Source organism: Felis catus, chromosome D1 (genome assembly GCF_018350175.1).
Source record: "Felis catus isolate Fca126 chromosome D1, F.catus_Fca126_mat1.0, whole genome shotgun sequence".
NCBI lineage: Eukaryota > Metazoa > Chordata > Mammalia > Carnivora > Felidae > Felis > Felis catus.
This window is the reverse complement of record NC_058377.1, coordinates 87,177,881-87,205,712: the sequence shown is the minus strand read 5'-3', so window position 1 is coordinate 87,205,712 and position 27,832 is coordinate 87,177,881. Positions and strand designations below refer to the sequence as shown.

Sequence of the window (27,832 nt, the reverse complement as noted above, 5' to 3'; positions counted from 1 at the left end):
GACAGTTTTTTAGTTGCTGACTTAATTCCTGGGTTTGAAACCCAATTTTCTAGCCCTGGAAACTTAACAAACAAACAAACAAAAAACCAATGTAATTACTTAAGTAGCAGCAAATAAGAGTGTCATGTATTCAGGAAGGACCACTTAAACTGGAAAATATGGCTTAAAATTACTGCAGCTTTTTTTGATAACTAACCCTTAACTCCTTTTATTTTAAATGTTTATTTTTGAGACGGAGAGAAGAGTGTGAGCTGGGGAGGGGCAGAGAGAGAGGGAGACCGAGGGTCCCAAACGGGCTCTGCGCTGACAGCAGAGAGCCCAGTGCAGGGCTTCAGCTCAAGATCTGTGAGATTGTGACCTGAGTCAAACTCATGCTTGCCTGACTGAGCCACCCAGGTGCCCCACCCTTAACTCTTGAGAGAGTCTTTAAACATGAATACCACATCTTCTTTTCAGATTATTAGCTAACCATCCATTCATTTAGTTAGCGCTTGAATATATGTAAGTACTACTCATTCTTTTGGGAGATGGGAGATGATGGAGTGTTTTAACAAAGAAACAGTCATTATTCCTAGCTATTTCTGTAGTCAGGTTTCTGAATTTTTCACCCCACAGAGGAGTGCAGTGTTTCTCAACCATTTTTAACTCTTGTTTCCTTATTTTAAAAAAATGTCTCCCTTAGTGTGTTTTGATAGCTTTTAAATCAAATACGGCTTTTAACAAATGGTGACTTAAGTATTTCTGGTTGATACCTGTCCTTAGGAGAGTTGACTTATTTCCATCTGATAGTTGAGAATTTTGGCAGCAGTGATATTCGTAGAAGAACTAGAGTAGTATATCTAAATTTCATAAAACTTAAATGTCAAAAATAACATTACCTTAATGAAATACCTTGTGAAAATGTACACTGTCATAGGAAATACTTTGTGAAAATACATAGAAGTAATTTGGGAGATTGTCAACAAAAAACTTTGTTTCCTGCACTGTACATTTATGGCGGGCGGGGGGAGGGGGGGGAATTGTAGAGGAAGAGAATCCTAAATAGGTTCCATACTTACAGGACAAAGCCTGATGCGGGGCTTGAACCCACGAACCATGAGATATGGGGTCCAGATGCTTAACCAACTGAGCCACCTAAGCACCCCAATTTTATCTTTTAAAGCTTTATTTCTGTACCCAACGTGGGGCTTGAACTAATGACTCCAAGATCAAGAGTCGCATGCTCTCCTGATTGAGCCAGCCATCTGCCCCTGTACATTTAATCCCCTCATCTACCATTATTACTATTATTAATCCTTTAACTTGTTTAATAAGTGAATTTTTGAGGTTTTGTGGTTCTCTTAATTAGGATATGTTAGTAGATGAGAAATGCTTAAAACATCACTATTTAGATTATTTAGAGTTGAAGATTCAGATTGTATGCCAACCACTGGGGACCACATGGTTTATAATCTGCTTTGTTATGGGTTGAATAGCAAGTTAGAGCTTTTATGGGTAATAAACTGACATTTTTGCATTTTTAAAAAATGTTTTAAACTTAGAGTTGTAAGAACAATGCAAAGAATTTATATATGCTTTACCCTGATTGGCCAGCTTTTAAGATTTCACATACGCTTTATCAATTCTATATTTTCCTGAACCATAGGAGATTGGATTGCATACATCACAACCTTTATACTTTGGTGTATTTTTTTTCCATTTAATTTTTTTAATTTAAATTTTAGTTTAACATATAGTTTCAGTGTATTTTCAGTGTATTATAGCAGTTTTCTTCTAAATTAGTAGTATCTAATCCAAAGTTGTACATAGTTGCCATTCCTCTTTAGCCTCCTTTGATATTGAACAGTTCCTCAGCTTTTAAGTTTGATATTTCCTCATTCAGGAAATATACATATTAGCTGAAAAGCTGCAAATGATGTGTGTGTTCTCACTCTCTCATCCAGAGGCACATGGTGTTTACTTACCCCTTATTGGTGATGTCATTGGTGCCCATTTTCTCCACTGTGTAGTCACTATTACTGCTTTCATAATTAATAAAACAATGAGATACTTTGCAACTGTAAAAATCCTATTTCTCATTAAATAGTTACCCACTTCATTTTGAAATTGTTAACAATTCTTGCAGGAATCATTGACTTTTTTTTGACATTACCTAGTTTTTTTGGTATGTTTATCGTTGAGTGTTGTAAATATGTACCTTATATTGATGACTCAAACTTCAAGCCTTTTTGTATTTGAAAACTACTGGAAAGTAGTAGCTTTTCTTTCCTTCCACATTTTAAACAGGTTAGTAGTAAGGGTTGTTAGAAAGGTGATGATTTATACGATTTCAGTGGTTTATGATAGGAGCAAGTTTTCCAGATCGTATACTCTATTAGTAATGCCTTTAAATTCTATCATAAATCACATAGGGGAAAGATAACATTTCCTTGACTCGTTAGGTTTATAGAAACTTAACTAGTTCTATATTTTATAAGAACTGCTGGAGGCCATAGGAAATGAGTATCTTTTATTGATTTATTAGCTGGCCAAATGGCAAATTATTTCAAATAATTTTATATTTTAAAAAAATCATTAGGTCTTTGGCTTTAAAACAGGTTGGAAAGTAAGGGGGAAAATCATCTAGATAAATACTGTATTTGCAAAAGCTGTATCTTTAAAGTACTTAAATAATTTCGTTGCTGCCTGAGGCACAAATTAGAAAGTTACCACTTTAAAGGAAATAATTTCTCTACTAGCAATTAAAGATTGCTTACACCATGGTAGTGGTATTTTCCTAAAAGCAGACTGTTTGATTAAATTTGAATTTCCTGAGTTAACAGAAAGTGAGATTTATAATTAAAGAACAGACATTCCAAGTCCAAAGAATTTATTTATATAAGTGTCTGTGATATCCTTTTAATAGCGGAAAGGGGGTTATTTGCCATGTGTCTCAACAGCAGAATTCTTTTACTGCAGCAGTAGCATCAGTTTTTGATTAGTGCAGAAAAGATATATTTGAAGAATTGGTAGTTTCTTGAAAGAAATGCAGGAAATCTGCAGATTATAAAGGGTAGTATGGAGGAATAGGAATGGCCCAGAATTTGAAATCTGGTGACCTAGGATTTTATACTTTAAGCTCTTCTATTGAGTTCCTGTCATCTTAGGCAAGCCATTTTTGTTTTTTAGTTTCTTTAAGTAGATTCCATTCCCAAGGTGGGGCTTGAACTCATACCCTGACATCAAGAGTCAACTGACCCAGCCAGGCACCTCCCTGCTTTTCAAATGTTTATTATGAAAATTTTGAAACTGAAAAGTTGAAAGAATAGCACGAATATTATAGTAAATACCTATATACCTTCTTCCTTGACTGAATGTTATGTTTTGCCATACATGCTTTATCTTTCTCTTGTTTATATATTGTCCTACGTAACCACAATAACCATTATACTGAAAAGGAACCTTGGTGTTCTAATATAATTTAATATGCAGCTCATGTTTACATTTTCAACTGTCCCAGATTCATTGTTACTAAAATTCTCCATTTCTATGATGGATGAGATCATTTGAATTTTATGCCCTTATGGTCCTTTTTCTGCTGTGCTTTGTGTTTTAAGTAAAATTTTAGATTTTATATTATTTCTCACTCTTATCCCTTCCTCACGTGAATAGGAAAAACTAATGTGAATCCAAGTGTTGTTTCCAGTAATCTGTATATAAATGGAAAAGTCCCATTAACCATTCCAGACAAGAATTGTCTTTAGAACTGTTGTAATTTTTAAAAAAATATTTTTATGTTTATTATGTTTTATGTTTATTACTATGTTTATTATTTTGTTTATTTGTTTATTTTATGTTTTTATATTATTTATGTTTATTTATTTTTAGAGAGAGAGAGCGAGCGTGAGTAGAGGAGGGGCAGAGAGAGAGGGAGACAAAGAATCTGAAGCAGGCTCCAGGCTCGGAGCTGTCAGCACAGAGCCCAACATGGGGCTCCAACTCAGGAACTGTGAGATCATGACCTAAGCCAAAGTCAGATGCTCAACTGACTGAGCCACCCAGGGGCCCCAGAACTGTTTAATGTTAAGGAGTAGGTGGGAATTTTTTTATTTTTTACCACGAAGAGGCAACTTAAAAAAAAATTTTTTTTTTAATATTTATTTTTGAGAGAGACCGAGCACAAGCGAAGCGGAGCTGGGGCAGAGAGGGAGACACAGAATCTAAAGCAGGCTGCAGGCCTTAAGCTGTCAGCACAGAGCCCAACGCAGGGCTCGAACCCACAAGCCGTGAGATCATGACCTGAGCTGAAGTCGTACACTTAACCGACTGAGCCACCCAGGTGCCCCAAGAGGCAACTTATTTTAAGTTTAAATACATTTGCAGTAACTTAAAGATTATAGTCTGAAATATGCATGGAATTGAATTGAGTTCTTAAAAGTAAGCAAATGTTTTTTCAATTATTTTTTCAATTGAAAATGTTTTTTCAATTCATTTTCATTGTAGATCTACAAAAACTAAATTTTACGGAAAACAATATTCTGTATGGACACTATGTAAAGGAAAAAAGTAAATGAGGAAGATATTTTATAGGTAAAAGATTTTTCTTAAAATTTTTAGAAGGAAAAAGTTCAGGTTACATTTTAAAAATCTGTTGTTGATTTTCAGTTGTATCTTGTTGATAGTGAATTTTTCCTTCGATATTATGATTATTGGCCCCAACGAGAATAGCTCAGATTTATGGGTCCTTTAACATATTCTGGTACTGTGTTCAGTACTTTATATGGGATATCTGATTAATCACAGTTTACCTTTTGAGGTAGGTATGTATTATCCTTCCTTTTTTTTCAGATGGTCAGCTTTACTGAGATTTAGGATCAACAAAATTAATGTTAAAGTAAGTGGGAAAGGGGCTTACAGTCAAGTATTCTAATTCCTGGTTCTGGGCTCCTAGTCCCTTGAAAAAAATAGATAATGTATAGCCACTCACAACCACATACAGTTGTTAGAAATGTTTTTGAAGAAGCATGGTACAATAGCTTCCATGAAGCCTAAATCCAGCTTCATCTTACAATTTGTAAAATCTTACTTTGTTGATTGTTACTCTTCACAGTGTAACAAAAAATTAGCAATACATATTTGGGTCTAATTTCAAATAGCAGAAAGGACTTCTGAACACAGCAAATCTTAGTAATTCTGGACTTTTTAATTTATAAGAACTCATTCTTTAAAACTTTATATTCAACATTAATATGAGAACAATACATTTTACCTTCTAGTTCTTATTGAGCAATTGTGAGTTTTATTAGGATGGAATATTCTTTAAATCCTTTTTTAAATTTTAGAGCATGTGCATGCACGTGAGTTGGGGAGAAGGGCAGAGGGAGGAAAAGAATCTTAAGCAGGCTTCCACACTCAGCCTGATGCTGGGCTCAGTCCCACAACCCTTAGATCATGACCTGAGCTGAAATCAAGAGTCAGACACTAAATGAACTGAGCCACCCAGGCCACCCTGGGATGGAATTTTCTTAAGGTCAGAATTTAGGATTTAGAAAAGAATATTGAATTATAGAAATGTAGAAGTCTTGCAAAATAAGTTCTGACAGGATAGACTATTTTATTCATTGTGGGTTTTTTTGGAGGGGAAATCTTTAAAATACAGTAAAACCTTGGATTGCGAGTAAGTTCTGCAAGTGTTCCACAAAGTGAGCAAACATTTCTAATAAACATTTCTAATAAAGTTGATAAATGAGTGATGTCTTGCAATATGACTACTACATGATGCTGAACATCACATGATCACAGCTGAGCCAGTGGTTCTTAAAATTCATTTTGAGGGGCTGCCTGAGTGGCTCAGTGGGTTAGGCTTCTGACTTTGGCTCAGGTCATGATCTCACACAGTTTGTGGGTTTAAGCCCTGCACTGGGCTCTGTGCTGACAGCTCAGAGCCTGGAGCCTGCTTCAGATTCTGTGTCTCCCTCTCTCTCTGCCCCTCCCCTGCTCACGCTGTCTGTCTGTCTGTCTCTCTCAAAAATAAATATTTTAAAAAAATTCGCTTTGATACACGAGTGCTTTGGATTACGAGTATGTTTCCAGAATGAATTATGCTCACAAACCAAGGTTTTCCTGTATTTTAAATTATGAAAAAAACTGAATGAAAAAGTAAAAATGAAATATTGAAGCCAGACAGGCACAATGATATTTAGTGGTCTTTTTAAAAAATTATGAAAGAGGATCTTGACTCTTGTAGTTAATGGGAAAATCGTATTTATTGAAACTGGACCAACATTTCCAGTTATTTGTAATTTAAGGTTTATTGGACTTAGAAATTTAAGAACTATGAGTACATCTCTAGTCTGTGTCATTGAATACTGAAATCTTTATTCAGGTTCCTGATACTGCTCAAATAATTCTAAACAACCATTATGAAAAAATTCAAATTACTTACCTATAAAACAGTTTTGTAGTTCTTTTTTCAAGGAGGGAGAAACTGTGCGTGTGAGCAGGGGAGGGGCAGAGGGAGAGTGAGAATCTTAAGTGAGCTTCAAGCAGGACTTGATCTCACAACTATGAGAGCATGACCTGAGCCTAAATCCAGAGTTGGACACTCATGGGCCACCCAGATGCCCCAGTTTTGTTTGCAGTTCTAAGGTTCTCATAATTGAAGAACTGTAGACATTCATGTCAGTGTGTTCAGTGATGCTTATTCTAATCCTTTTTGAATAAGGAGCAAAGTATAAACTGTAGTTTTAAGTTTCAGGAGATTCTATGCAGATTAAAATATGCAGAATTTTGTTAGCAAACCCTTCCAGCAAGTAATTTTACATGTGGGGTGTGTAAAAGTACTCTAAAACAGTGGATGTATACTAGAATGAAGACTTGACAGATAACAATTGTTGTATTTGTCTGTGTTATATCCAGTTAAAATCGCCCAAAGTGTTATACTATTTTTCTGTAGTACAATTGACTGTTGAATTTATCTCTAAAGTCATCAGGTATGTTTTCAGGCCCCACACCATCTGTATATTTTCATAGTTTTTTATGTGGCTTCGGCAAAACATGAAAAGTGTTGTTTCAGGATATTGGCTTTCACTTCATGTATAAGGAGAAGATGGGGGAGTTAACTTTCAAGTATGTACTGAATAAATGCATCCTGGGCACTAAGATGCTATGGACACCTCAGTGAACAAGTTTACAATTTGATAAAGTAGGGAAATTACAATATGACTGGTAGATGCTGTGATAGAGAAAATGGAGAATATGTGAAGGTTGGTCCCGGAAATAGAACAGCAAGACTTCTAAAGAGGCCTGAAATTTGTATAGAATCCCTGGCAACAAGAACTACTAGTGTTGTGGCCTCAACAAAGGCGAGAAAAAACATATGCTTTATTTGAAGAGTTGAAACAGCTTGATACTTGGTAAGCTGAATTTTGCTTCTAGCCCTCCCCACTATCTTAAGCAGATGACTTGTGACTGTTAGGTGGAATATGTCTTAATTACAGAAAACATACGAGCTTGATAGTTAAGAATTGCAGCCAAGCTGTCAGCAAATAGAACTGAAGAAAAAAGTCTGAATATCTGGTGATATTCTGAATCTGAATAATAAGGTGAATGTAATTTTGCTGTAGGAAAATCAAATTGAGAAAAGATAATTCTGGGCTCGTGTTTTAACTCATGCCTACATAAATTTAACTGGGTGGAAGTTTACTTTTCAAAGAAAAATTGCATGTTAAAATTCTCTTTTGGTTTCATTAATTTTTACTTGGCATTTAAGTCTTAAACTAATAGAATTAAGATATGAGAGTTCTTAATCTCTTGAATAGTCTTCATTAGTTTGAGGAAAATGCAACAATTGGCCAGTGTGTTCATTTTCAAAGAGAAAAAAGATTTTTCTAAAGGTAAAACTAGTTATTTTTTTTATAGGTAGATAAAACCTGAGTGGTTATTTTAAACAGATTCCTTGAAAAGTTTCTGCCATAAATAAAATACATTCTTACTTAATGCCAGTCCTAGGACACCATATGCCTGTGTCTAGTTTATTCAGTAACACACAGTTTCCAGACTACTTATGCATGGTACAAAAAGATGGCTCATTTATTGTATGAATTTTATTAATGAAAAGAATTTATGATACTTTACTCCCTCAGTTTGGTTAAACATAGAGATTAATGTGCAAGTGTGCACTAAAAGTGGCAATTGTACCAGAGGGACAATTAACCAAGATTTTTAAATGCCACTTATACTTGTATTGATTTAATACCAAAGACTGAAACTTAGTTTTGAAGACAACCCTGGAACTAATGTCCTCATGTCTTGTGAATGTTTTTGGAATACTTATAGACTGGCTAAAATGAAGAAAAACAAGAGCACAGGAGCTGGTTTCCAAAGATCTATATTTGGTAAACATATGCCAGTCTCTTAAGTTTTCAAGTTTTTGTAAAGTCCAAAAATCCATTAGGGTAGGAACATTACCTACCTACAGCAATATGGTAAATTAATGAAGGAAGTATTAATAAGAACTGCATTGATGTGATAATGATAATGTATGCTTTTAAAAAGAATAGTATTACATGAAATAATGCTGTTTTTATAGCTGTAAAAATAATTGAGGATTATTCTGGAACTTTGATCACTGAATTAGTTCTGGTTCTTGGTTGGGTTTGGCTACTTTCTGGAATCTTCAAAATTATTAGAATAACCAGGGTTCTCTTCCAAGTGGATGTTGGTATAGTAATGAAAAAATTCATAAATTTTAAATGCATTTATATCTGTAAATTTTATAGGTTTAGGAATCAGTTATTTAAAACAATTTTTTTTAACATTTATTTTTGGAAGACACCACTATGGGGGAGGGGCAGAGAGAGAGAGGGAGACACAGAATCTGAAGCAGGCTTCAGGCTCTGGGCCATCAGCAGAGAGCCCAACGCAGGGTTCGAACTCACACAGGTCATCTGACTTCGGCTCAGGTTGTGATCACTTAACCAACTGAGCCTCCCAGGCCCCCCAGGAGTCAGTTATTTCTTAGTTTAATTCAGATAGGTTGATTAGTTGTTTTTTTTTTTTTTTTAATTTTTTATTTTTGGGACAGAGAGAGACAGAGCATGAACGGGGGAAGGGCAGAGAGAGAGGGAGACACAGAATCGGAAACAGGCTCCAGGCTCTGAGCCATCAGCCCAGAGCCCGACGCGGGGCTCGAACTCCCAAACCACGAGATCGTGACCTGGCTGAAGTAGGACGCTTAACCGACTGCGCCACCCAGGCGCCCCAGGTTGATTAGTTTTTAATCAATTTGTGATGAGTAAATGCTGGTATACCAAATTAAGTATAAAATTTTGTGCTTGAGATTTGTATGGTAGATCATTCACATAGTAAAGTTACTTCAGTCACACTGACCTCCTTAAATGTTATAGATATTCCCATATTTTCTTTATTTTAGCTTTTTTTTTTTTTTTTTTTTTTTTGCCTACTCAAAAGATGTTTATGCAGGTAGTTGCCAACTAAATCTTCAAATCTTCAAGACAAAAGTGTTGTCTTCTCAGTGAGATCTATGGGAACCATGTTTAAAAATTCCCAACATATCAAAACTCATTCTTCTATTGTTTTCATCTGTAATACCTAATCATTTCCTAATATACTGAATGACTGACTTATTGTGCTTATAATTTGTCTTTTATACTCTGATGTTTCAGGAACCTAGAACAATGTTTGACATATAGTAGCACTCTAAATATTTGTTGGATGAAAAATTGCAGTGGGAAGTAAAACAGATTATCATATTGTTTTACAACTTAAATTTTAATTTCTAAGAATTAGAGTATGATACCAATTTATGACCATAGTTTTGTAAAATTATAAGTCTGATAGATACACTGTTAACAGGTTAAAGTGTTTTTATAGTTTTTCTAAAAATACAAGTGTTTTTGTCTGATACCCCAGATATTTAGGTATTATAGAATAAGTTAATTGACATTTAGAATTATCTTGATCTATGATGCAAAAGTGTTTTTAAGCAATTACTCAAATTAAAGGCCATTACTAATTTAGCTACCATTTTGAAGTACCTATTTTTTTTTTAATTGTTGTGATTCTGAAACAGTTCAGATAAAACTTAAAAATCTGATACAAGATAAAGGCCTGACTAGTTACAGTAAAGGTTTAGGTGTATTATACTGGAGTGAAATTTCTGAGACGTTTGTGTATATATGAGATGAAAACTTGAGTTTTCACATGCTGATTTATCATATTTCATAGGTAGTTTTGTCAAATTGGTAAAGCATAGACATTCTCATTCTTCCCCATCCCCTTTCACAACTTTGACTGTTGTGTGTGTGCATAATGCCAGCATCTGATTGATGGGTGGGAATTAATTTACAAATATAAAAATATCAAATTATATTCATATTAAGATATTGGATGTTATGCAATTAAAATTAAATGTTTTTTAAAAGTTTATTTATTTATTTTGAGGGAGAGAAAGCTTGAGTGGGGGCGGGGCAGAGAGAGAGGAAGAGAAAAAATCCCAAGCAGGCTTTGCGCTGTCAGTGCAGGGCTCGAACTCACAAACTGTGAGATCGTGACCTGAGCCAAAACCAAGAGTTGGATGCTTAACCAGCTGAGCCACCCAGGCACCCCAAAATTAAAATATGTTTTAATCCATAAACTTAACTTTTATATAGATTTATTTTTAAAAACAAATATAAAAGATGAATTACTCTAGATTTTGTCTTTTATAAAAGCTGTAGAATTCAATGTTAAATATTATTTATCATTTTACTTTTTGTTTGTGATTTCCACCCAAGCTTCACTTGCTTAGGCATAGCAAACATTAAAGGTAAACTCAAATTGCTAGATTCACAAAGTGTTTCAGAGAACTGAATTCTATCATATAGGAAATATATTTGGTTAGTTGAATTCTACAATTTTTTTTAACCTTTGGGATTTAGTCTTTCAATGAACTTTGGATTTTAAAGTTTTTAAGTTACTTTTAAAATATATGTATATATATATTTTTTTAACTTAATTTTTTTTTTTTTGAGAGAGCGAGAGGCAGACAGAGGATCTGAAGTGGGCTCTGTGCTGACCACAGTGGCCCGATGCAGGTCTTGAACCCATGAACTGAGATCATGAGCTGAGCTGAAGTTGGATGGACTTTCAACTGACTGAGCTGCCCAGGCATACCCTTAAGTTACTTTTAAAGAGTTTGCATAGAAAATATTTTCTCAAGTTTTTTGAAAGTTAGATGTTAATAAAATATATTAAAGTAGATTTGGGTAAGATGGTAAACTTGGTTACTCAGATCAGCTCACTCAGTTGAAAGCAACTAAGACTGCTGGACTGTATTTGAAAAGTATCTTAAAGCTTGATTGAGGAACTGATAGTACAGTAAGGAATTGCCAGCCCAAAAACTAATTGGAAAGCAAATACAAAAAAAATCATAAATAGAAACACTGGGATATAAGCAGAATACCTTGGCTGTTTTTACCCTGAGAATCTTGGCCACACTGGGAGAACTTAAGCTGTGATTTTGAATGCTTCTAAGAGCTCATGCAGCGAAAGTCAAAGCCCAAGTCCTGCCCAATAAGACATTCTCCCCTTTTAAAACTGTGCAGGCAATACTCAGGGTGACCATGAAGCAGAAAAATATGCTACCTTCCTAACCTTAGGAGACTGAGGAAATATGCTGTGATTCTGAGCGGAATGGAATGGGGTAGGCCTGGTATGTTACAACACGAAATTGGCCCTGAATTCATGATCCAAGCACACATCATTTGGTGGTTAAAAAAAAACAACCAAATAAAAAAAACCATGAATATAAGGTGGACTCAACCTGACTTAGGCTTTAATAAACTGATAAACTTACTCAGACCCTTTCCAGAGGAATGTGCCTTCATCAGAAGCCACAAAATAATCTCCACAAATATTTTTACAAGGAAAAGGATTTTAATTGTTAAAAACTAAGCATGTAAGGAAACCACATGTAACAGAAACAGATCTGCCAAGACTTCAGCTAAAACTGAATTGAGTTAAAACAGATGAGACACAGTGAAGAGAGAATTGAAGAGATCCAGATTAGAATTTAAAGAGACAATAAGAAAATATGAAAGAGGATTAAGAGTCACAAAGCATAGAGTGAAAATGTGTCTAATTGAAGTTTCAGAAGTGGAGGAGAGAGATTGGGCAGAAGCACAATTTGAAGAGAGAAAACCTAATTTTCCAGAATTAACAGATTCAGGATGCTCAATGGATCCCAAATAAGATTAAAAAAAAAAAAAAAGAAAGAAAAATTTCCCTACCTAGACACATGAAAATGCAACTATAGAAGACAAGACCAAGAAATCGCCAAAGCAGCTGGATACAAAAAGACAGATGACCAAAGGAATGGCAGATTGATCAACTTCCCAACAGCAACAATGGAAGCCAGAAGACAGTGAAATTGCCACTTCAATTCGCTGAAAGAAAATAGCTGTCAAAGTTCTATATCCAGAAAAGAAGTCTTTATGGGAATTTAAAGACATTTTAGGCAAGGTTAATAAAATAACATTGGCATTTCAGAGATACACGTGTGTTTTGGGACACTTACAGAGTTTCCTCAAGCTTCAAAAAATGTATATGTTAAGGAATCTTTAGTAAAGTATCCATCAAGTTATCCTGGATATTTGTTTTATTAAATTCACTCCCCCAAATTCATTCTGTTCTAATGAAAGTTCTCATAAGTGAATGGGCCTTCATTAGAATTATAATTATATATGTATAGTTTGATTTCTTAAGGAGAAAGCAATTATGAATTTTAGTTTTTTGTTTATAAAATAAATTTGGTAGATCTTATTTGATTGCATAGTACTTGAATTTTGTGAAGTTTATGGTATTCAACAGTTTCTTAAGTGTTAACTTCCAGTCATATTTTTACCCATGTATAATCATTTCAGTAATATTGTTAAATGTTATAAATACCTTATAAAACACTTTAAATCTTGAGTTACACCAGTGTTTTATTTCATTAGTTAACACCCATTTCTAGGTTTGAAAATTATCTGAGTTAAACTTTTAGAGTAGTACTTCTGTACTTTGTTTTATGTATTTGTGTTAAGATAGATTTCTTTTAAAAATGCCTAAATTCTCTTAGGTGTTTAGGATTTGCAAAAGTAATCCTTTGCCTTAGAATATATTGTTAGTTAAATAGTTTAATATTATACATCTTATTTCTCTGTGCATAATACATATCCCATGTCTTTTGTACATTTTTAGAGTATTTGGAGGGTTTGTTTAGAGTTTTAAAATGCATAATCTTTTTTAAAATATGGTTCAAAAATCCAAGATACCAAAAGGACCTAGTGAAATTTTTCATCTCCCTTTCCTTGAGCCACCCAGTTCCCCTCCCCAGTGACAAATGTTCAACCTATGTTTTCTCTTCTCCTTTTACATGACTAATGGCCTCTTATGTTCTGTTTTGCATTTTGCTTTTTCTTTCTTTTTTGTTTAAAGTAAATTTTAAAGGTCATTTTTTTTACAAGTACTTTATATTTTAACACAACTCCTACTGAGTTCTTCCCAGACTTGTTTTATTACAAACATTACTGCACTTTATATCTTTCTACATGTCATTTTCATTTGTGTGCCTATGTTCTAGATTAAGTTCCTAGAATTGTTCGATCATAGAACATGTGGGATTTTTAAAATTTTTCTGCAGCCAAATTGCCTTCAACAGAGGTGTTAACAATTTAAAATCCCATTGACAATCCTTGAAAAACCCCACTTCCTCAACATTCTCTTATGCAATGTTTAAAACTTTTGCCAGTATTTATAGGTAAATAATCTCCGAGTGGTTTTGATTTGCATTTCTCTTATGAATGAGATTGAGCATGTTTGCATGTTTAAAGACTCTGGATTTCTTTTTCTGAGACCTGATATCCTTATCCCGTTTTCTGTTTGTTTTTCTAATTTGCAGAAACACCATATATTAGGGGAGTTAAGGGAAACTTCACAATTTGCTATTTAAAAGTAAAAATTTTTTTTGAGAGAACAAGCATGTGCCCGTGTGCCCGCGACCAGGTGAGGGGCAGAAGGAGAGGGGAAGGGAGAATCTTGAGTAGGCTCCACTGTGATATAACCTGAGCCAAAATCAAAAGTTGGATGCTTATCCTCCTGAGCCGCCCAGGCACCCCTTAAAGTTGAAGTAATTTTGACAAAACCTTTAAATTGTATGTTCTCTTTATTGCTTATGCTCTTCCCAGTGTCCAATTGGAAGGAATGATAAATATGTTCGGAGTTGAAAAACCAATATTTTTCCTTGTTTGTGTTCTTGGCTTGTTCTCAATACTTTTTTCAAATACATGTTTTGTGCTTAGATTTTCATTTAGTTGATCAAACCTATAATTTCCCATTTAAATCTTAGGTTTGCAAATCATTTTTCTCATGTCTTGAACTTAACATTCTTGCAACTCAACATTAGAAAGACATGAGAAGACTTAAATACCTGTATGTAATGATAATAGTTTTAAGTAGATCTTATAACGGTATACTTTTTCTAGGTACGTAATTTTTATGCTTAAATTGACCTGACTATAAAATACTTGTGAAGAACATTCTCAATTCACAGTACAAATTTTCTTGAGCTATTAATTAAAAAGGCATCAAAATCGTGAAGGCACTTTCAAGGATTATAAAGATCCCTTTGTTTTTTGTTTTAGAGAGAGTGTATGTGAGTGAGGGAAAGGGGCAGCAGGAGAGAGAGTGAATCTAAAGCAGGTGTTACTCTCAGTGGAAAGCCTGACTTGGGGCCCAATCCCACAACCCTGGGATCATGACCTGAGCTGAAATCAAGAGTTGGATGCTCAGCTGACTGAGCCAGCCAAGCACCCCTGCAGAGTTCCGTTTGAAGTGAAATTTTGATATACAGATTATATTTGTATTATTTAACATTAAACGTTTTTTACTTTTTAATTGTTATTTTTTTAAGTTTCTTTATTTTGAGGGACAGAACAAGTGGGAGAGGGAGCAGAGAGAAAGGGAGGGAGGATCCCATGCAGACTCTGCACCATCCGCGCAGAGGACACAGCACTGGGGGCTCAAACTCACCAACAGTTGAGATCATGACCTGAGCTGAAATCAAGAATCAAGATGCTTAACTGACTGAACCACCCAGGCACGCCTTATTTTTGTCTTTTATTTATTTTTTAACATTAAACATTTTTCAACTAGTGTTCCCAGTGATGAAGTAATTAAACACTTCATAAAATCTGGGTTTCCAACATGCATGTCCTCCTATCCAACAATGTATCTCAAATGTAGCGATTTGGAAGTCCATCCTTACATTATTTTATGACTTGTTTGTGTGCATATTGCTTGATGAGGGCGATGTGGGGAGGAAAATGTCAATGGTCTTGTCCCTGCCCTCTGTCCTCCCTCAGGTTTAGGTGGTGGTTAGGAAAGGGCTGTCAGCTCAGCTTCTTAGAGAAACTGGGCAGTAGGAGACTTATTTTCTTACTACTTTTTATATGTCACCAATTTTGATAATCTGAGTGCTGCCTTAACCTGTATATAAAGAGTGGACAAAATTAGACCTGTATATTAGAATCCACTAGAAAGAATGGCCATCCGTTTATTGGATTACAGGAGCCTTCCTCCAGACTTAATATATAAGCTAAAATACTATTTTTATACAGAGCTTGCTACTCAGCATTTTTCCCCTTCACCTTTCTTTACATTTAAGTGAGGGCCTGCTTTTTTATAGCAGGAATGCGAGTACAATCTTATTTTGTTCTTGTCTACTGAAACTTTAATGGCAGTGTTCCATATAGACTTTGAACTTAATTCTTTACTTTTGGTGGTATCACTTTGGGAAGTGTCCTTACAAATATATTTGTGAGGAGATAAAATGTGAAATATAAGCCAAACATTTCAAACTATAGAAATCAAATTGCAGAGAATAAAGGGCATGCTTTTGTGAAGGCTTTATAGGCCTGCTTGGAGAAATATACTTAGGAAATAAGGGAAAAAGCTTTAAAATTTAAGTACCTGTTAGATTATTTTATAAACATTCTGGAGATTATAAACACTTAACATTTTAAAGCAGGACTTAACTCATAAAAATGGAGCAATAATTTGAATTTTGGAACATATCTATCACAGAGGAAGAAGATGTAGGTCTCAATCTTATTTCTTGATTCTTTGTGGAATTTAGTATTTTTTACCTGAACATTTTCTTTGGTTTTTATCACTTGTTAGCTATGTCTGCTTATTTAAACTTATTTTCAGAGTCCCAATTTCTCATCTTTCAGGTGATTATTTGAAGCAGTGTTACATGGGAAATGTTTAAGTGAATTAATGAGAAAATAATTTTGGTGTTCACATGGAATTGTCTAAACCATGTGAAAATCTACTTTCAAAATCCATATTAGCATTTTATTCAGTCCTTAATCTAATTTTATAAAATTGTTTTTCTAAATTGACTGACAAGATAATATTCTTTCTAAACCATTTATTGAGGTGGGATTTTCCAGCTAAAGTTTTAATAAATAAAAATTTTATATTTTTACATTTCCATAGATACTTAAGTTAGTATAATATTAATTCCACAAGTTAACTTTGAATATGCAATCAATGTTAGGTATATCTACACTCATTTAGCAACTGTTTATTGAATGTTATATGTTAGGTAGTATTCTGGTGTTCTAGTATTGCTATGAATTAAACTGATGGTCAGTTCCCTTGTGGGCACTCACACAAATGATGTTGATGCATTTGTTTTCAGATGAGCCAATGGAATAATATCTAGATGAAATACTGAAAAGATAAGAGTTATTATGGTAGGCGTTATGTACAGTTCTCACTGAAGCTAAATATGTGGGTGAATAAACATTTTGGAATTAAATTGTTCAATTTTAAAAGGGGAGCATAATGAAGTGGCATCAAATGAATGGAAGTTAGAAGACAGATGAGAGGAAAAATGAATTTGTCATTATTTAAAAGGGAAAATAAAGCTTGTATTTTAGGGGGTGCCTGGATGACTCCGTTGGTTGCGCGTCATACTCTTGCTTTTGGCTCAGGTCGTGATCCTAGGGTCATGGGATGGAGCCTCATGTTGGGCTCTGTGCTGAGTGTGGAGCATGCTTAAGATTCTCTTTCTCTCCCTCTCCCTCTGCCCCTCCACTACCCCTCATGCTCACTCTGTAAAGTTAAAAAAAAAAAAAGTATTTTTCTTTTTAAAAAGGGTAATATGTGTTTATTGCAGAAAAATATAAAGAGGAAAATCGTTATTCCCACTACCTTTCACCACTGTTAGCTTCTCTAGATGTAGTTGTCTGTAGAATCTTAAGAAACTTTTTGTAACTTATGTTTTCCACATGGTAGCATATTTTTGTGTTACTTATACAAAATTGCTTTTAAATATGCCAAAATAGTCCATTCTAGATAATATGCTATTTAACCAGCCCTTTATTGTTGTACATTATATTGTTTCCAATTTTTGGCTTTATAAGAAATTAATATAAATATGATTTTACTTAAATATCTTTATACATTTATAATAATTTTTTTAGATCAACTTTTCAGAATTGATATTTTATTATCAAACGTTGCTGGCATGATCTTTCAAATGAGCCAGGTAATGCCCTTTTCAATTGTTTCAGAATTTTAGTAAAAATGACCACTGTATAGTTTGTCCAAGAGTAGAGATAAAAAAATTAAGTGTACAGTTTTGGTGGAAAAGATTAGGAGATTATTTGGTGAACATTTTTAAATGCAGTGTGGAATTAGGTCATTTTGATAACAAACTATGCATGTAGGATTGAAAAAGCTGGAATTGAGTCATAATACAAATGTTGATTTTATTTTTTTGGATAAAATGATAAGGGTATGAAGGGCAGAATTCCAAAATTTAATTATAATTTCTGATCTAAAATTAAGAGTATTTGAATAGAAGCAATGATTTTTAAAAATGTGGTATTTTAGTCTGAGGAATGCACTGTAAGTGTTGTAGAATGAGGAAATGGATTTTTTTTTTTCCCACATTCATGGATCTGTGTTGATAAGGAGATCCTGGAAGAGGAGGCAAGTTGTTCAAAAAGTAGAGAAATGTAATCCACTAAGTTTGTATCCACTTCATTATGGAAGCTTAATCTTGTTTTTCCAGAAGTGATCTTGAGAAAATCTGGATGAAGCTTTTATCCATGATATGTACATATCTAGTATAAATGTTACATGTGATTTAGCAATGTAAAATCATATGTAGAATTAGTGACAAGGACATGCATAGAAAAATTTATGATGCCATTGAAAATTGGCAAGTGAAATGGTATTCTGATAGGAATCTATCAAAATGGGAAGGAAATTGATTAGTGAAACTAGAATGATCCACAGTAGAGGAGTGACTAAAATTTGGTTCTTGTCCAGTGTTAATTCAATTGTTAATTTTTAAAAATAGCAATTCTCAATTTGTGAAATTGCAAATGTAGTGAGAAGTACAGTAAGAAAAGAAAGGATTGTAAAGAGTTTTACGTAAATGGTTTTCCACTTCAAAAATTTTCCCCTCCAGGAGCGACTGGCTAAGTCCAAAGAGCATACAACTCTTGATCTCGGGGTCGTGAATTTGAGCCCCTCTTTGGGCATAGAAATTACTTAAAAAAAAATTCCCCTCCACACATTTAAAAAAAAAAAAAGAAAGGTTGTATGACTATACTAATGGAAGATTAACTCAGCCAATGAGAGCAGACTGAGATATGTTCTAAGGTACATAATCTTAGAGAAATTGTATTATTGAGTAGTATTTTAAGTTTGCCTGGAGGATTTCCATTTTATTAAGAGGACAGTTCATAAAAGCTGAAAATTAAGGTAGCAGGGTAGAAAACAGTATAAATAGATTGGAAAGAAACTTAAGACATTTGGGGGAAATGAGTCAAGTCAGTACATCTGCTTGAGCACAACTCATGCTGTGCATTATGGAATTGATACTGTTTTTGAGATCAGTAGCTTATAAACTTGGTGTTCTGACGTTGCTCTACTAGCTTAAACATCTCAAACGATTGTACATATTTCTCGTTCTTGGTTTTAATGTACTGTTTAGAAAGAATTTCTATGCCACACAATTTTGGGGAAGTGATGGGAGGAAGCGTAGTGGCGCTAGAGTAGCCAAACCAATTGAGGCATTGATGATTAGTGACTTTTGATACTTCAGACCAAATTATTTTCCTCAAAAGGTAAAATATCCTGCTCTATTTTACTCAAAATCTGACGATTTACTCAAAATCTGAAGGTTAGTTATTTTTGAAAAATAGTGTTTGGCATAGTGTTGACAAAATGTTTTTACTGGGAGCAAAGAATTGAGATAGTAAAACAGACTGCCTCTATAGATGGGAATTGATGGTTGCTGACAGATGCCCTGTAAATTACGGCAAAATCAAAATAGGTCAAACTTTTTACCTTTGACAATTTTGATTGAAATCAATTTTGCCTGATTTACCTGTAAATTATTTAACTTTTTTAGCTTTGTAGGCCTGACTGACAATTTCAAAGCATTTAAAAATGAATCTAAAATGGAGATTGTTTACAGCCAGGGAAAAATATCAATTAATTACTCAGAAGAGGAGTTTACTGCCCCAAATAAGTTATGATTTTCTTTTTCGCTTAACAAAAACCCAATCTCTGCTGGGGTAAACTTGTACTAATAGAAAATGTGTTATGGAAATAGTAACTGAGACAGATCTCAATTCTCCCAGTGATAACAGTTTTGACCAACAGTTTTGTGTGCATTTCTCCTTGGTTTATATCTCTTGTACTCTGGATGGGTGGTGGGGGAACAATAAGGAGGAGAGGTAGATGGGTAAACATAGCAAATGTGTATATATTTTTTAAGTTCTACTTTTTAAAATAGTATATTGTACACCTATTTCTATTTAGTATTATAAATATATGTCACTGCTTTTAAAGTTTTATGTACATATGTATATACCCTATGCTCTTGTTTAGACAAAGCATAATTTATTCTGCCTTTGGTCATTTAAGTGTCCAAGTTTCTGTATTAGAAGCACTCTTTTGGGGAACATCCTCATACATATGTCTTGCTGAAGAGCAGAATAGTGTAGTGGCTAAGAGCTCAGTTGTGCAATCATGGGCAAGTTACTAAAACTTCCTACGCCTTGGTTTTCTCATCTTTAAGTAATAAATCATAATAGTACTTTATTTACTTGAGTGGTGTTCTAGGATTAAATGAGTTAATACATATAAACTCTTCTTAGAGTAGCGTTTAACATACATTAAGTATTTAATAAATGCTGCTAGTATTAGTATTTTGTCATTGATTTCAACTTCTAAGAAATTGAATTGTTTTCACTTTGAAATTTAAATTTGTAAAAGGTAAGCAATAACTTTATTATTACCAGATCTAGTGATCTTTTTTAAACCCACATTCCTTTTGACCTGTGGCATATCCTACCATCCACCAGTTCTCTTTCTTATAATGTTTTTGACCTCTTAAATGGGATTGTGTACTTTTTCTTTCATCTTATGTACTCTTTAGTTCTGTTCTTTTTTTCTGCCTGGTAATACATGTTTTTTCCAAAATTGTGTATATTCTCTGCTTTAGACAATATTCCTAATGTCTTAGGCATTATATACTCTGGGTATGTATGTAAGTTCATTTAAAACAAATGACTGATAAAAATATTATTTAATTCCAGTCTAATTTGAAAACAAATACCTTATCTCCTAACTTTAACCAGTTTCTGCCTGCAGAAATTGTATGGCCATCTCATATTAGATCTAAAAAAAAGTAAACTTTACAGCAACTACCATAACATTTTTTATTTTTATTCTCATTAAAACAAAACAAAACAAAAACCTCCATTGTCCTTCCCTCTGTATTACTGGTTTTCTTTCCCTGTTTCCTCTTCCCCAAGATCACGCCATTATTACCCTACTTAAGGATACAGCAACAGCTTCTTAGCTATTATTCTCTCAGCTAGTGCCTGCTTGCCTCATCCCATAGCACTAAAGCCATCTCAGTCTTACTCACCTCCACCTCCCACCCTAATGTGGATAAGCCATAGTTTCTGTACTTCCATTATTGGGTGACAATTTTTTTGTGCATCAGATTTAAACTCTGATTGGCTCAGGCCCTTTGTAGTGGACCTCTACCACAATTAGGCAATCTACTTTCCTAATACTTATTCTTTCATGTGTGGATGTCTTCACTGTTCCACAGAAAATTCCAGAAACTCATGTCATTGATTTACACAAACCTTTTTTCTCATTAATGGCCTGGATTCCACCTGCTAAGTGAAACTTTCTTTGGTAACTCCATTTGTGTAGAACTCGTTTTCCTCTGAATTTTATAGGACATGGAATGTATACAAAATCATTTAAATTTAGTCTTATGTTCTTTCCAATAATTACTTTTATGTATTCAAGTAGATTATAAGCTTGTTAATAGAATTAAGTTTCATATTCTTGTATCCATTTGGTAAATCCTGTGCACACACTGAAGATACTTTTTAGTTGGTTCAGAAAAGTGGGAGATCAATTAATACCTAATTTGGTTAGTAAGAAGAATCAAAATGAATATAAACTTAATCTAGAACTGAAGGTAATCTTATTTTTGCTAAGTACATTTTAATTGTATCCATAATGAGACTGTAACAGTGGTCTATACTTTCTACTCATTTAACAATATATTATTTCTGTGACACATTTTAAGTGCTCAGAGAATTGAAAATTTATGGGACAGGAACAGGTTTATCTAACTCTGTATATGCACATATAGACATCATTTGTAACTATATTTAGTAGAAAAATTACAAATTGTAGAAATAATATAATCTATTGTAGGAAAAGTAGGAAGTACAGATGAGCAAAAAATTTTTAAACTACCTAGTTTCTTTATTTACCTGACCCCCTCACTGAAATAGAAGTCCATGACTTTTAAAACTTAGTTTAATCCACCACTGTATCTCCAGTGCTAGAATAGAGCCTACCACATAGACACACAATTATTTGTTTAAAAAAATGAATTTATTTATAGACAGTCCTTTGCTGATATAGGAACTAGGTGGTGCAAAGGACTTCAGTTACTCCAGCAACTTAAAAACTAAGTATCTTATGTAATCTTCCAACACCTATTTTTTAGGATATGAGATTGGAGAGCACCAGAAAAGAGTAGGGAAAGAGTAAAAGAATGGAAGATGGGGTTTATAATTAGGATTCCATTTGCTTGTAGGTTTTAGGATTGGGGCCAAACCTTTTGGATAATTAAGACAAGCAGAATGAGGCAACTTTTGTAGCTCAAACTCCGTTTAAATTCCACAAAAGTGCATGTGCTTTACTTTGGAAAAGATACAAATTAGGAATATAGGTTTACAATTAATTCATTTATTTATCACATTTATTATAAGCAACTGCTGTGTAAATTCACTTGAGATGAGGCCCTAGCCCTGCTTCTGCTATGTAGTCCAGTAGTGTCTTAAAGCACAAGCACTGGGATACCTGGCTGATCCAGCCAGTAAAGCATGTGACTCTTGATCTGGGGGTTGTAAGTTTGAGCCCCACATTGGGTGTAGGGATTGCAAAAAAAAAAAAAATAAAATCTTAAAAAACACCATAAGCACTGACTTTTCTTAATTAGTTGCTATATAAAAACCTAAACAAAGTAGGGATGTCTGGGTGGCTCAGTCAGTTAAGCTTCTGACTTTGGCTCAGGTCATGATCTCATGGTTCATGAGTTCAAGCCCTGTGTTGGGCTCTGTACTGACAGCTCAGAGCCTGGAGCCTGCTTTGGATTCTGTGTCTCCCTCTCTCTCTGCCCCTCCCCCACTCATACTCTCCCCCCCAACCCCATCTCTCTGTCTCTCTTAAAAATAAATAAATAAATAACCTAAACAAAGAAAATAGAGATTTACTTTTTCTTTCATATTGTTTTGCTTGTTTATGGAGTTACCATGTCATTTGGGTTTATTTGTCAAATATGTTTTTGAGCCATTTAAAATTAATTATACAGTTATTAATGATTATTATAACTGACAAATTTGCAAATATATTTTTTAAATTCTGATGTTATATGGGATTTGTTTTCCCAAGGTATATTATAAGAAAAAAAATTAAATTTGAGGAAATAGGCCAAAATGCATAATCTGTTGCAAGTGATCATTACTTCTAATAATTACTCAGAGGATAGTTTTAGTTCCAAAAGACAGTGTTCATTAATGCTGGAGAAATAATTGTGGACATTAAGGAAGGACTGGAAATAAATGTTCAAAAGTGTTAGGCACAGATCTGTGTTTACTCAATATTCTACACTTGTTTTATTCTGCCCCAAAAACCATTCATTTGAATTCAATTAAAATTTAATTAAAATATTTCACTTATCTCCCCCCCTTCATTAAATAAAAATAGTAGGAAGTTGACACTTATGCAACATCTTTTTTTTTTTTTTTTTTTTTTTTTTGAGAGAGAGAGAGATAGCGCACAGTGGGAGAGGGGCAGAGAGATTCCCAAGCAGGCTATGTACTGTCAGAGCCTCACAAACCATGAGATCATGACCTGAGCTGAAATCAAGAGTTGGCCACTTAACTAACTGAGCCGCCCACGCACCCTGACACTTATAAAATTTTTATTCTTTTCCCTCCACAGCAACTTTTCTTGTCTTGGTAAAATTGTAACTGAATGACAAATTCTTGTGATAAACAGTAGATATATCAGAAGGATAAGTATTAAAAATTATCCTTAATTTTTTCTTATAGTGATTTTTTAAATTATAAAAATAACACAACCACATTAGGGGCACCTGGGTGTCTCAGTTGTTAAACATCCAACTCTTGATTTTGTCTCAGTTCGTGATCTCATCATGGTTTGATCTCATCACGACCCCTGTTGGGCTCTGTGCTGAGGACTCTGCACGGACAGTGCAGAGACTGCTGGGGATTCTCTCCTTCTCTCTCCCCCTCCCCTACTTGTGTTCTTTCTCAAAATATATAAACTTAAAATATATATATAATGTAACCACATCAGAAATTGTGATAAAAATGTCATTCTGTCACACAGACATAAATTATTCATATTTTAGCATATTTCCAACCACTTTAAGAGATCTTTGCATTAGTATAACTTGGGATTCCTGTTATAAAACAGAAATCCACATTTCTTTAAAAAAAATTTTTTTTTTTAATGTTTAGTTTTGGGAGAGAGAGAGCGCGAGTGCAGGAGGGGCCAAGAGGGAGGGAGACACAGAATCCAAAGCAGCCTCCAGGCTCTGAGCTGTCAGCACAGAGCCCAATGCAGAGCTCGAACCCTCAAACCACAAGATCATGACACACAGGTGTCCCCAGACATCCACATTTGATAGATCATCATCTAAGGTGATCATTTGCACATTAAAGTTTGGGAGCTGAAGACAAAAGATAATTTTTTAAGAGCCTGTTAGTTTCATTTCAAAATTACATAACTTTTATTATTTATTTTTAAGTAAACACTAACCCCAATGTGGGGCTTGAACTCACAACCCCGAGATGCATGCGCTACTAACTGAGCCAGCCAGGTGCTCCCATAAGATACTTTTAGTAGATAAGATATGAGCCAAATTCTAGTGAGCTTTGTAAAATTATGTGTATGCATATTAATAGGCTTATTAAATGGAGGCATTTTCCATTGGTTAACAATAGATCAAGAATCTCTGATGTCAAAGTTCAAGGCAGTATCTAGAACTTTTTATTACTTAAAAAATTTAAACCAAGCTTTTGTTATCAGGTAGATTTTGTACAAGCCTACATAACTATGCTAAATATTAAGAATATTTAACTTCTAGATGTATTCATGTAAATATTAGTAAACAATACCTTGGATAATAATGTTTTGAAGAAGAAAAATGGCCTAGTAGGAATACCAAAGGCAGGGTGTTGACATATTCTTGTGCTGGTTTTTCACCAATATGAAATTTTTCACCAAAACAATTTGAATATGACCTGCAGCATAACCTTTGTTTTTCTCTCAAATGGGGCCAATTATAATAATAGTCCTTGATTTGGTTACTTGGTTTATATAGATCTGTTTAGAGAATATGTAATGAAAAGTGTTTGCTCTTTTAGTTCATGATTTTGTAAATTTGTATGATTTATGCATCTGGAAAGTCTAGATGCTTTATTTTGTTTTCAATCCTTGGAAACTTTATAGTACATGTTCTTATCATCCCTGTTTTATAAATGGAAATACTGATGCTGGGAGAAATTCAGCATTTGATACGAGGTGATTAAATTCTTTTGTTATCACACTGCTTTAGCAAAGCAGGTTGATACTTTAAAATTTTGAATGATGTTTAAGAAGTAATGAGATTATGGCTGCTATGTTAATGCAATAAGTGTAGGCTTTAGAGAGGGGCTGTCGAATGTTTACTGATTGAATTAATGAATGACAGTGGCCAGGTATTTAAGACCAGAGAATTCTATAGTTTTTCTACATATGTGTATTGAACATCATGCCAGTTGAAGTAATAAATAATGAATCCAAGACATAGGACCAATTTATGTAGACAAAAGCCAGATTCTTTGGTTTCTATTTCTTATACAAAAATAGATAAATGAAATCATATACGTACGGTCTCCGCAGTACAGTCTCCTTTTTTTTTTTGTCTCTGTTCTTCCTCCTATCCATCCAACTCTGCCCACCATAACTATATCACCAACTTTGTATTCCATATTTTCTCCATATAAAATAAATATATTTTATATATACCAATATATTGGTTTATATTGGTATATATAAAATGAATTAAAGCTATAACAGGTAATTTGTTTTGGATATTTACTTTGTTAACTAATTTTCCTGCTGCAAATTTAGCAGTAAATAACCTTGTTTAACACCTTTATATCCTGGTGCTTTTGTTTCTGTAGTATAGATCCGAGAGTAGAATTGCTAGGTCAAAAGATACATATTTTTTTATTTGAATAGCTTTTGCCACTGGCTTTCCATAAGGGCCATAACAATTCATATTTCCTTGAGCAGTGTATGAACTCTCTTTTCCTCCTACCACTTCAGTAGTGGTAATAATATTCTTCTTAAACTTTCACCATACTAATTGGTACAAAGTGGTATCTGTTATTTTGTTTTTCCCATCTTGGGAGTTTGTATGTGTTGCCATATTATTTTTAACCATTTGCATTTTCTCTTCTGGGGATCTCCTATTCGTATCCTTTGCCAATTTTCTCTGTGAGTATTGGTTTTCCTGGCCAGTTGTGAGAACTTTATATAGTCTGTCATCTGCATTTGGGAAGCTGGTGAATTCACTTCCACTTTCAACTCAACTTACTTACCTCTACCGAGCCAAGCAGGTGGATGCAAGGAAATCTCAGGTTTTATGGCAGCTTCAAAGAAGAGGGCTAGTGGAGAGCTTAAGGCAAAGAGTAAGAAAGTAACCCATAAAAATACATGGAACCCCTCAACTGCCTTTCTACCCCCAGAGGAAGGTTGACATCAGCGTGGCTTCCAAGAAACCAAAAAGGAGTAGAACCAGCAGGCTGAATCCTCCCTACTCTTGAACAAAGATTTCTTTCTGGTTCTTTGTCCAAAGACCATGAACAGCCTGTTTGCTGTCTACCCCTGCTACATAGCTGTCACAATAGAGAAAGGGTCACCTGCTACACTAAGTCTGCCAACACTGAGCTTCATTGAACTGACAGAAAAAACAACTACATGCCTAAGGATCCAGCAACAAGAAAGGATGCTAACTAAACTCTTGGGGACAGCCCCCAACAGAATAGAGGAGACAACAACTTCCACAAAATGATATGAATACAGCGACACTGAAAGTGCAGTATTTTTAAAAAATGAGCCAAAACCCATTATTTTTTTAACTACAGTGATAAATCAAATGGAGGAGAATGGTAACATGGAGACCTAAATAATTGGCCTGGAAAATCTAGTGGAAGAAATAATTTTAAGCCTAGACCAAAAATGCAAAAGACAGGGTAAAACTGACAGATTTTGAGGATAGAACAAGGAGATGTAATGTGTATAATAAGAGTTCTAAAAGGAAAAGGAACAGATGGAAGAGAGGCAATAATTTTTTTTTAATTCTTGAGCTGAAAAATGCCTTTATTTTTCAAAGGACAGGCTAAATTCCATGCAGAATTTGTGCTAATAGGATAATAAATGGCACCTACTATGTGCTCACTTTGCCAGGCAGTGTTCTAACGGCTTCACATTTATTAACTCTTTGAGTCCTTACAACAGCCTTAGAAAATAGCTATTATTATCACTGTTTTTCAGAAAAGGAAAAAAGAGGTTAAGTGGGTAGTCAGTGTAAACCCGAGAGTTCTGACTTCAGAGCCTTGACTAAACTGCCTCAAAGTGGAAAGACTTAGGCATATCCTCTCAAAATTTATGGACTCTGAAGATCAAGGGGAAATCTTACAAGTTCCAGAGAGAAAGCCAAGTTATCAGCAAAAGAAAAAGAGCTTGTCATCAAAGTTCTCATCGGCATCACCATAAGGCAGAAAATAGAAAATTTATACATACTGCTGAGAGAAAAGGACCACAGGATTTCTCTAACCAATCAAATTATCCACCTATCTGGGTGAAAAAGATTTGTTGATACATCACAGTTGAGCAACTGATCCCACCTACCATCTAATGAAAATATTCAGAGAAAGGGAAATCTAATCATATTTAACCTTGGTCTTTGCACGTGTTATTCCTCTTGCCTGGAATAAGTCCTCCCTCCCTTTACCAGCCTAACACCTCATCCTTAACATCTTCACTTTTTCCAGGAAATTTTCTGCAACTACTCAAGTCTGAGTTTTAGGCTTCTTCTAAATGCACCCAGAGCACCCTATATTTTCCTCATCTTGACATACTTTTCCATTACACTGTGAGTTCTATG

The 27,832-nt window shown here is 34.3% G+C and overlaps 1 protein-coding gene across 1 annotated transcript in view; it reads left to right on the top strand.

Annotated features, from left to right (window-relative positions):
- CSTF3 (cleavage stimulation factor subunit 3) overlaps nt 1–27,832 on the top strand; it is a 72,495-nt gene that overhangs the window by 22,676 nt on the left and 21,987 nt on the right. The window lies entirely within an intron of this gene.